The sequence below is a fragment of the Podarcis gaigeae genome, assembly GCF_964106915.1.
Source record: "Podarcis gaigeae genome assembly, chromosome: 7".
In the NCBI taxonomy this organism is placed as follows: domain Eukaryota; kingdom Metazoa; phylum Chordata; class Lepidosauria; order Squamata; family Lacertidae; genus Podarcis; species Podarcis gaigeae.
In genome coordinates, this window is record NC_139683.1 from 69,163,664 (window position 1) to 69,175,665 (window position 12,002).

Here is a 12,002-nt window from a genome sequence, read left to right on the forward strand (position 1 = left end):
AGATGGGGTTTTCTCTTTGAATAGCTATTTCTGAAAGGTAATTGCTTGGTGGCTTTTCAGTGGTGGTACATTTGGGCTTCTCCAGGCATTAGTGGACTGCTGAAATGGGCATAGCGTTTGCTTGCCAGAAACTGTCAAACAGTTCACAGCCCAATGGCCAAAGCTGAGTGGCAGAACAATTGTTTTGCATGGAGAAGGTCCCAGGTTTAGTCCCTGAGTTATTCCCTGCCTGAAACCCTAGGAGTCTCTGCCAGCCTATGTAGACAATAATGAACTTGATGGTCCCGTGGTCTGAATTGGTATAAGGCAGATTAGAATAATGCAATCATAGAACTGTAGAGTTGTAAAGACCCAAAGAGTCATCCAGTCCAATCCCATGCAATGCAGGAATCACAGCTAAAGAATCCCTGGCAGATGGCCATCCAACATCTGTTTAAAAGCATCCAAAGAAGGAGACTCCACCACCTTCCAGGGTAGACCATTCCACTGCTAAACAGCTCTTACTGTCAGAGAGTTACTAGCCCAAGGTCACCCAGCAGCTGCATGTGGTGTAGTGGTTAAGAGCAGTGGACTCGTAATTTGGTGAACCGGGTTCGCTTCCCTGCTCCTCCACATGCAGCTGCTGGGTGACCTTGGGCCAGTCACACTTCTTTGAAGTCTCTCAGCCTCACTCACCTCACAGAGTTTGTTGTGGGGGAGGAAGGGAAAGGAGATTGTTAGCCACTTTGAGACTCCTTAGGGTAGTGATAAAAGGGGATATCAAATCCAAACTCCTCCTCCTCCTCTTCTCTTTAGTTGGAATCTCCTTCCTTGTAATATGAATCCACTGGTTCAGGTCATACCCTTTGGATCAGAAGAAAACAAACTTGCTTCATCTTCAATGTAACAGTTTCTCCAGGCTAAACATGCCCAACTTCCTCAACCATTCCTCACAAGGCTTGGTTTCTATACCCTTTATCATCTTGGCCACCCTCCTCGGCACATGTCCCAGCTTGACAATAACTTTCTTGAACTATGCTTCCCAGAAATGGACACAGTGATCCAGGTGGGACCTGAACACGGCAGTTAAATCTGACTTTTAGATAGCAATAGGCTACTTTATTGGTGCCAAGACAAGCCATGTAGTATACATGGGGTTGCAGTCACCTAAAAAAGAAGAGTGGACAAATTCATGGAGGTGAAGACTAACAGTGGCTACTAACCACAATATATATGTTTTGCCTCTTCTGTTGGAGGCACTGTTTGAAATGACAGGTGGGGAAAATGTTGTTGTGTTAAAGTCTTCTTGCATCCTTCCAACAGGCATTTGGTTGGCCACTGTGAGAACAGCATGCTGGGCTAGGTGGACCATTTACCAGGTGGAGCAGGTTCTTATTGTGTTCAACTTACTTTTCCTAATGGCAGGACTGGCCTATATGAAAGGCATCTCTAGTCTGTCCCCCGCACTAGAACTATATTTTCCTGGAAATAGAGAATGACTATTTAGAAAGTTCAAGGATCTAATGCAGATATGCCCTGCCAGACAATGTAGTGTAATACTCTATAACACGAACAGAGTAAGGGAGGGTTGGGGTGTGTGTTTTCACTTCAATGGAGAAGCGTGTTTATCTGAGCAAAGCAATAGACACACAAGAAAAGAGTCATTTCTCTTGTACTATAGCTCATCCTTGCAAATGGGCATTTAGCCTCATTTCTTTACAAAGTTCTCATGATTAATGTTTATAAGGATGTTTTAATTGTGCATCAGCTTGAGCACTTTGGCAGAAGTTTCTCAGTAAACAAGATTACCATTACCATTATAGCAGTGTAACCACATGAAGACAAAAGAGACAGACTGCAGATCCTAAGATCATGACTCCCAGGGGTCCCAAATTGGTTTAAGAGTCAACATATTTCCCAATGGGCAGAAGGAGGAAAGATTAATAATGTCTGCTTCGCTGGCCCCCTTACTGCTCTAATGTATCCAGCAATGTTGATGTGTGTGTGTGTGTGTGATTAGCTGCTGTATTTTTCTCTAAGCAATCTCGTTTCAGATGAGCCTGAGGCTAGTGGCATAGGTCCACAGCACTATAAAAACCCTGGAACATTGGCGAGGATGAACAAAGCCCTCGACATTCACAATGATCTATGTGTGTCTTGATCTAACATTCGTTTTTTACAAGACAAACGAGCAGGATTTAGTGATGCTGTCTTGGGTTAGAAATAGATATCAAGTAAGAAAAACAAAACAAGTGGCAAAAAACAAAAACAAAAAGCCACCATTCAAGGTAGCCCCTCCCACTTTATTTCTGATATTAGGTAATATGATGCAAATGAACTCCTATTTACACCCCCTCCGAGCATTCTTGCATTTCATACATGTGCTAATTGATTCAAGGACTGATTTATGTCCCTCCTTTGGGCCTAGACTAGACCTTTAGCATTAAAATATCTAAACAGAAGGGTCACATGTAGTGGGATGGAGCTGTATCTTTGAAACTGGTGTCACTGCTGCTTAGCTGATGGTGTTGGGGCAAGGCCATGCAGCTGCACCAGTGCAGTGGTGTAGCATGGGTTGCTAGTGCCCAGGGCCACATGGAGGGTTGGTGGATAGGAGAGAAATGGATGGAATACGTGTGCACATTCAACTGTTTAATTGTCTCCGCATCACCCAGGAGATCGCAGCTGCAGAGATAAGAAAAGAAGAGTCATTTCATTTTCTGGATAGGCCGCTTCCTGGTTTGCATGGAGAAGCCATTTGCAACTCCACTGAGGCAGCACTACGTGTTCAGTTTTTGCACCCGTAACAACTTTGCGCCTGGGCCCCTCTGCCACACTATGTAACTGCACCAATGGGAGAATAGAATGGTGGTGGAAGTCCTACAGATGCAGCCACACAGCCTTGAACTCAGTGCCCCAGCCCTGTCTAGGAAAGGTACAGAGACACTGGTGTCAGGAGTGTGACTTTGTGACTTTGTGACTTAGGGGGTCATGTTGGAGGGGAAAGGTCAGCACACTTCCTAGAGCAGGAACAGCCAACATGATGCCCTTCACATGTTATTGGACTCCAACTCCAATTAGCCCCAGTCAGTATAGACCAGTGTTTCCCAAACGTGCGTCTCCAGCCGTTTTTTAACTACAACTCCCATCATCCCTAGGTAGCAGGACCAGTGGTCAGGGATTTGTAGTCCAGAAACAGCTGCAGACCCAAATTTGGGAAACACTGGTCTACAGTTATTTTCAGTGTTTATCATTTAAGTTCAGCTCTGCACATTTCCACATAAATTAATGAGTCCTCATGAAAAAGCCCTCAGCATTGTAGTGCAACCATATCCTAATATACACAGTTCTGTATGCAATTTTGCCCAGTATAAACATTTTTCTGAAGCATTCCACCCACAATATAATGCATATTTGTGTTCCCCCCCCCCACCAATGTATGCATTCATATGCAAACTTTCCTCTGTCATATGCATTTCTGTATAGATTAACTGCCTGTAGAACCAGATTGCAAAATGCAGAGAAGTATGAATGTTGAAGGGTGGCTAAGTTTCAGTTCACATGTTGTTTCAAAAAGTGTGAATCTCTCCCCCGTGTTAGGAAGGTAGGAACCTAAGAAGTTACCTAATACCGAGTCGGACTATATAGCTCAGTTCTATCAACACTAACTAACAATGACTTGCCAGGGGTTCCCCAGACCAAACTGGAGATGCTGAGGGATTAAGCCCTTCCCCAGGTAGCTGGTGTTACTCCTATATGGCTTCTCCTACCACCAAATTTTCAGACACAATAAAAGCACATTCCTAGTGCTGTATGCAAAAAGTTTAAAATGCTAAGTTTTAATGCTTCAAAATTCAAGAAGACAGGTTGATTCAATTATGGGGTTTTTTTTATTTAAACGTTTTCCTGCTATTATCTCTTCCTCACATTTCTGAATCAGTTGACCTTTCTATCTCAGTGGTATGGGACCACTGCTGATAAAGCATTATTAATATCTTAGTACAGGCACATTAATAATCCAAATGCAACACAGTCAAAACATATTCTATCCAGTGGGGCTCATTCATACCAGCAGCACACATACCAGGTGTGGGTGACCTGTTTTCAGAATGACCCCTGCTTTCCTCTCTCCCTGTGGAAGCAGATGATGGAGGTGGTACACATTGGCTACACTGGCCTAGGCTGACAAGAGAGCAAAAGCTGTAAAGGATTGCCTGCTGTTTTTATGAGGCTGCATCAGTTGCTTGGCTACTTTGTGTACCTGTGAGAACTGCCAATAGAGAGAGCAGCAGTCAGGAACCTTTGGCCTGCTCACCCAACTAGGCCTACCAGGCCTTCCCATTGGACTCACAAGTCTGCTTCGAACAAGACAGCCCACCTGCCCTATAGGACGCTGAGTGTGGGGCAGGTAAAGAGAAGGCTGGGCTGGGGAGGAGGAACATGCACAACACTTGATAGAGACATGTGAAAGTACTGCAGGTATATTTTTTTCCCCTGAGGAGGAACCCGAGATGATGTCAAGGGTCAGCACATTTTGGTGTCTACTGTGGCCAACACACCTGCCAAGAATTCACTACTGACCCCAGGAAGCTCCCAGATGGCATTGCCCCATTCCAAGCATGCAAGTTGTGGGAAGTGTAAGAAGACACAGATTTCTTTGAATGTTAAAGTCTGCAGGGCCAGTGCCAAATTAGTTAGTTTGTGCCAAATTGGGGGTGCATACCTCTCCAAGACATTTCTCTAATATTATCTACAACCCATTTTTGATTGCCTCGACATTTTTTTGGATGTTTTGCCCAAGCAGAAACCTTCAAAATCATTGGAAGCTCCTTCATACCAAGTCAGGCCATTAGTCTACCTAGCACAGTATTGTCTACATTGGTGTAACCTGTAGATGTTGGAGACTCTAGCTCCCATCAGCCTCATCCAGCATGATTGATGGTTAGGGATGGTGGGAGTGCCAGTCCACAACATCTGGAGAACAACACCTTGGCTACCCTCCCGTCCTTGTTGACTGGCAGTAGCTCTACCTGGAGATGCCTGGAATTACCTTTAGGGTCTTCTGCATGCAGAGCAGGTGCTCAAGCACTCAGCTTTGTGGCAGCTCTAACATCAGGCTGCAATGTTCACTGTGAAAAGATTGGCCCAGTTTCCCTCACAGATCTTTATCCACATGGATTTTACATTGCAGCATGGCATCTTCTGTTCCTCAGTAGAGAATAGTTTTCTGCAAGTGAGGGGCGGAGGGGAAGCAAATGTTATGCGGAAACCAACCTCTTGCCAATCTGACTCAATATTTCTTCCCATGATTAGTTGATGGGGTAGTTATCAAGTGATGAGCTTGTCTCCATGGGTGAGTACACTTTGTATTATTCACTTGAGCATAAAAGCTCTGTCCATGTGAATCAGCCCTCACTGTGAGACAGGTAATGCCATTAGCTTCTAATTGGAAACTCAGTAAATGGATGTTGCTTGCAAGCCAATTGTCATATTTGGGGCAAAAAGAAAAGGAGGGGAGAATTTCCAAGTGTCAGCTCATTGGCTAACTTCTACTACACTTGCTTCTGTACCAAAACTTTTATTTTATTTTGGTGCTTCTTGACCCTATTTCTCTTGTGAATAGGACAGCTAGATGAACCTGCCTATCAGCAGGGATATGGGCCGGAGCTCAGTGCTAGAGCATTTGCCTTTCTCTGGGTAGGACTGAGAAAGATTCCTGGTCTGAAACCCTTGAGGGGTACTGCTTGTCAGTGGATAATACTTAGCAACATGAACCAATGGTCTGACTTGGTATAAGGCAACGTCCTGTGTTCCTAGGACAAGGTGTGCCCATTTATCAGTGATTTAGGTAAAGGTAAAGGGACCCCTGACCATTAGGTCCAGTCGTGGCCGACTCTGGGGTTGCGGCACTCATCTCGCTTTATTGGCTGAGGGAGCTGGCATACAGCTTCTGGGTCATGTGGCCAGCATGACTAAGCCACTTCTGGAAAACCAGAGCAGCACACGGAAACGCCGTTTACCTTCCCGCTGGAGCGGTACCTATTTATCTACTTGCACTTTGATGTGCTTTTGAACTGCTAGGTTGGCAGGAGCAGGGACCAAGCAATGGGAACTCACCCCGTCACAGGGATTCGAACCATCGACCTTCTGATTGGCAAGTCCTAGGCTCTGTGGTTTAACCCACAGTGCCACCCGTGTCCCTAACAGTGATATAAGTATAGCTAATTCTGGCTAGGGAAGCCAAAAATAGTTTTGAATTTTCACCCCTTCAGCAAAAACTAAATCTATACTTTCGCAAATAGGGATCCTGAAGCAGCAGTAGATGTGCATATATTATTATTGCTCAGGACCACCTCTCTATATATGAACCTACCTGGACCCTGAGATCATCATCTGAGGCCCTTCTTCCTGTGCCTCCTCCATGAGAGGCCTGGAGGGTGGCAACACGAGAATGGGCATTCTTTGCAGTGGCTCCCCTTTTTGTGGAATGCTCTCCCCAGGGAAGGCCTGGTGCCTTCATTATACACCTTTAGGCATCTGGCAAAAGCGTTCCTCTTTAACCAGGCCTTTGACTGACTGACATCCAATGGCATTTTAAGATGTGTTGTATGAGGGGGGGATAATCGGGTTGTCCTTGTTTTTATTTTGATTATGCATTTTGTGTTTTTATATTTAGTTCAACTTATTGTGTCTAGCGAACTGCCATTACACACATGGAAATAAAAATATTATTGTGATTTTATGTTGTGACCCGCTCTGAGGCCTGTGGGTATAGTGCGGTATACATGAAGAAGAATAATTATTGTAATTATCATACCTGGGGACGGATGGCAGCAGAACAAAAAATGTAATGGCTTAATTGTGCAAGGTGTTCCAGAGTTAAACCAATGATATATATGATGATCAACAGTGATTTGGATAGGCACAAACTGATGCTGCTTTCAGTACTTTTGAATAGGTAACATGAACCTATCAAGATGCGATATTCCATGACTCTGTTCTGTGGGCTTGCAGAGAGGGAGTTGCCTGAATGTTTTGAACACACTTTTGCAAAAAGTACTTTTACGGACATCTGTCCAAAGTATTAAATGTGTCCATGGAAATGTCCTCTGTCTCTCTTCCTCTCTGTCTTTCTCTCCTTCTGCCTCCACCCCTCTCCCTCCCTCTCCATGCCCCCTTTTGGCTCATCTGGTCGGTATCCTTGTCTTCTACTTGGGACAGGCCAATCTGTCAATCTGGCAGCTTCTCTCAGTTTCATGTTTCTCCACTCTTAGGTTCGGCTCTCCACATTTCCACATCAGTCACCATTACAAAAACATGTCGTTCTGTGAATTGTATGCATTTTACTGCAGATTTCTCTTAATATGCATGTGTTCGTTTGCAATTTTGCCTAATCAACACAATTTTTGCAGAGCAATGTTCCCTATATAATGTATTCTATTTTCACTAACATATGCATTTGTATGCATATGTTCCTCTTAGTATATGCATCTTTGGTGTCCATTACCTGACTGGAGAAACAGTAATGCAAAATTCAGAGAGGCACGAATTTTGAAAGATGGCTACATTTTGGTTCGTGTATTCCTCCAGAAAGTCTGAATTAGTTAAGCTTGCCTTCAGTGCTCACTGAATTGAATTTCTTCTCAGCCTTATCCCCCCACAAACCTCAAATTACACCATCTATTCCTTACTGCAGCCTTCCTCCTTTGCAGCTCTCTACCCTTGAAAAAAAAAATTCCCTTGGCATATACAGGTTTCCTTCTGTTGGTGGATTTAAATGCCCGTGAAAATACATCTCCTGATGTCATATTCTGAAACTGATCTCCCATTTCTACCTCTCCCCCTCCTGTTCTATTTTCCTCACTCAGATTACAAACCTAAGGGCAGAACCTTCTTTCCATCTTCTCAACCACACCTAATTATTGTAGGCACTCTGGAAATAATAATAAAAAAGAGAGGGAATCAAACACTTCTTCTTCGGCTACTGTTTGACACAGCTGAGTAAATGCAGAATTCACACAACAGAGGACCAAATAGGCCAGAACAGAGAGGGAGGGAGACTTTAAATAAGAGATCCTTTTGATAAGGAATCACAGAATATACAATGCTGTTGAAATATGATGTTCTTCACCCACAAAAACATTAAGTTTATGTAGCGGTACGGACTGGATGGATGGGCTTATTGGTAGCAATGCGCTTTTAAGTTATGGCAACCCTTTATCACTCTGTTATATCATTGCGGTTGCAAAAATCGTAACTGGAGCTCAAAACCAAGAGCCTGATAAATGGGACTTTAAAGCTGTTAAACTAGCACTGCCATAAAACCCCCCACAGAAATATGCAAATAGGTTTCCCCTTTTGGACACTGATAAACCATTTTGTGTACATAGGAACACTAAATAACGGTTCAGCCAAACACCATAACCTTTTAATAACTAATAAACAATATCTAAGAAGAGAACTAATATCATAAGAAAAATGGTGGGGTATTGCTGCTCTGAATTTATTATTATTATTATTTTATCACTATAGCCACAGTGCCCTTACTGTTGACGAGGATTTACACAGCAAGTGACCTAAGGAAAAATGGGTCCTTGCCTCGGAAAGCTTACAGTCTACTTATAGACAGCAGAGGGTGGAGGGGGTAAATAAGATCAAGTATTCCATGGTGCTAGGGGATGCAGGTGGTGCTGTGGGTTAAACCACAGAGCCTAGGACTTGCCGATCAGAAGGTCAGCGGTTCGAATCCCTGCAACGGGGTGAGCTCCCGTTGCTCAGTCCCTGCTCCTGCCAACCTAGCAGTTCAAAAGCACGTAAAGTGCAAGTAGATAAATAGGTACCGCTCCAGCGGGAAGGTAAACGGCATTTCCATGCGCTGCTCTGGTTCGCCAGAAGTGGCTTAGTGATGCTGGCCACATGACCTGGAAGCTGTATGCCAGCTCCCTCGGCCAATAAAGCGAGATGAGCGCCGCAACCCCAGAGTCAGTCACGACTGGACCTAATGGTCAGGAGTCCCTTTACCTTTACCTTTTTATTCCATGGTGCTAACATCTTATTTATTTAGGAATGAACATGAAAACGGCTCACAACACTCAAATACAACAATGTACATTTTTGTTTGGCTGAAGTTCTGAAAAGTGCATCTCTGTAATCACAGCTGATTCATAAAGCTGGGGTTCCACGCTACCTAGATCCCTTTGCAGAAGCGTTCTTGCTAGGGGCTGGGAATACGCTGCAACATTTTGTTGCAGGTCCCAACTGCTGTTACAGATTGGCCTGCTTCTTTAGAAGAGTTGCCCTGATACTGCCATTCCTCTTCTTTTCCTCTCTCTGACCCTGACATACAAAATGGGAGGTAACAGCTAAGAAAGGATAAGCACAGTTCTTAGCCCAATATACTTTGGGATATATATATATATATATATTATTGTAGCATGCATGCATATATATATATATATATATGCATGCATGCTAAGGTCACTGGGACAAATTCTACTCTCTGTAAATCTTAACTAATTCCACTAAGGCAGCGGTGATTATATTACTTTTTCACAAGAATTAACAGCCACCCGGGGCCTGTTTAAACTTTCCTGGTTTGAAGAAGATAATCCTCTACCTATATACTGTACTCTGTGGAAGCACCGTCCATTATATTGATTCTCTCATTTCCTACCTTTCAAAGTGATTTTTTAATATTACCCCCTTTGTAGTACATAAATCTCAGTTGGATGCTGGCTGTTCATTCTGTGAAAGTTGGCTCCTTGCCTACGGACAGTAGGCCTTTTTCAGCTGCTAAGAGGGAAAGCACACAAACTATGGACAATCACAGTTCATGGACTTAGTACTGGCTCTGGGTTTCAAGGTCTCCTGAGGAACCCCCTCTTCTGTGGGTCCATTCTTCCCTGCTGCTCCTTTTCGCTAGCTTTCTTTATTATTTATTCAGAACAGTTTAGAGATCTTAAAATATATCAAGGGCTGTCACATGGAGGAGGGAACATGCTTGTTTCCTCCTGCTCTGGAGAGTGGGACTCGAGGCAATGGCTTCAAGTTGCAAGAAAGGAGATTCCAACTAAACATTCGGAAAAATGTTCTGACTGTAAGAGCTGTTTAGCAATGGAATGATCTGGCTTGGAAGATGGTGGACTCTCCTTCCTTGGAGGTTCTTAAACAGAGGGTGGATGGCCATCTGTCATGGATGCTTTAGCTGAGATTCCTGCATTGCAGGGGGTTGGACTAGATGATTCTTGGGGTCCCTTCCAACTATAAGATTCTATGGCACCAGTATACCTGAAGGAGCATCTCCAGCCCCAGTGTTCAGATCCAGCTCCAAGGGTCTTCTGGTGGTTCCCTCGTGGATTCAGGCTAGGGTTGTCAGAGGTCCAGAATTTCCTGGACACAGCCAGGATTCGGCCCTCAGAAGCAGTGTCTGGTGGGAGATCAGTGAAATGTCTGGGGGAACCCAGGTATATGGGAACCCATGTTGGAAGTATAGATTTTGGCAAATTTCCTTAAAAATAGCTCTAATACTTTTTTGAGCTCAATGACTTTGGGCAAAATTAAAAACATGGCAACCCTAATCCAGACAGAAGGCCTTCTTGGCAGTGGCACCCTCCCTGTGGAATTCCCTCCCATCAGGTGTCAAGGAGATAAAGAAATACACGACTTCTGGAAGACATCCGAAGGCAGTCCTGTATCAGGACGTTTTTAATGTTTTTTTTGTTTTGTTTTTAATTAAATTTTTAACAAATTTTTCTTTTACAAATATGCAGTGACTGCGGCAAGAATTTTAATGGCCCAAAAGTGGAAACAAGAGGAATTACTGACAGTGGAAGAGTGGAGAATGAAGTTTATGAATTTTGCAGTTAGATAAAATGACTGGGAAAATTAGATACCAGGACGTTTTTAATGTTTGATGTTTTATTATGTTTTCATATGTGTGGCTGAGTCAACCCAGCCAAGATGTGGCTGGGTATAAATGTTGTTGTTGTTGCCGCTGCTGCTGTTGATATACAACTTGGTTTACCCCCCCCCCAAAAAAAAACAACCCTAAGCAGTGTACATGAAGCCACAAATGGTGGTAGAATGTTGGACTTGGGCAAGGGAAAAAAGTGTTGAAATCCCCACTCAGTCATGAAGCTTGGGCCAGTTATTCTCTCTCAGCCTAACCTACCTCACAATGTTGTTGTGAAGATAAAGTGAAGAGGGGGAGACCCATGCATGCTACCTTGAGCTCCTTGGATATCAATGGGGGGGGGGGGGAGAGAGAATAAAAATAGGTACTATTGTGGCCTAGTCACTTGCCAGAGAGATAGAACAGGTGCTTCTCCACCTTACCATAATTTCACTCACTTTGGGGGTGGGTGAGTGAGCAGGTGCAACAAGGAAAAGGAGATACAGAAGGGAATACAGTGGTACCTCGGGTTAAGAACTTAATTCATCCTGGAGGTCCGTTCTTAACCTGAAACTGTTCTTAACCTGAAGCACCACTTTAGCTAATGGGGCCTCCCGCTGCTGCCGCTGCACCACCTCCACACGATTTCTGTTCTCATCCTGAAGCAAAGTTCTTAACCCAAGGTACTATTTCTGGGTTAGTGGGGTCTGTAACCTGAAGCGTCTGTAACTTGAAGCGTCTGTAACCTGAGGTTCCACTGTACACATTTATATGATGTGCATTGCTGTCATTTCGGCTTACAGCCTAAATTAAAGTATTCTCCAAGTTTATGGCTCAGATTACCTGTGATTAGCTTTAAGGCTTACCTGAATACATCCTTTTAAAAGGAGAAACTTTCCTTCCTCTGACACCTCCCATCAGAACCATCCTTGCCATCAGCTTCCTTTTATCATCCAAGCCGTGCTACTAGCCGGCCTAGCAATGAGGAGAAACTCTTCCCAGCCAGCATCTGGTAGCTAAAATAACGTGTGCACACATGCAATAATCCACTGCAACATTTTGTTGTGCCCCCCCTGTATAATAATAATCCACCAGAAGATTTTGTTGCATGCCCTCTATGTGATTATCTTTC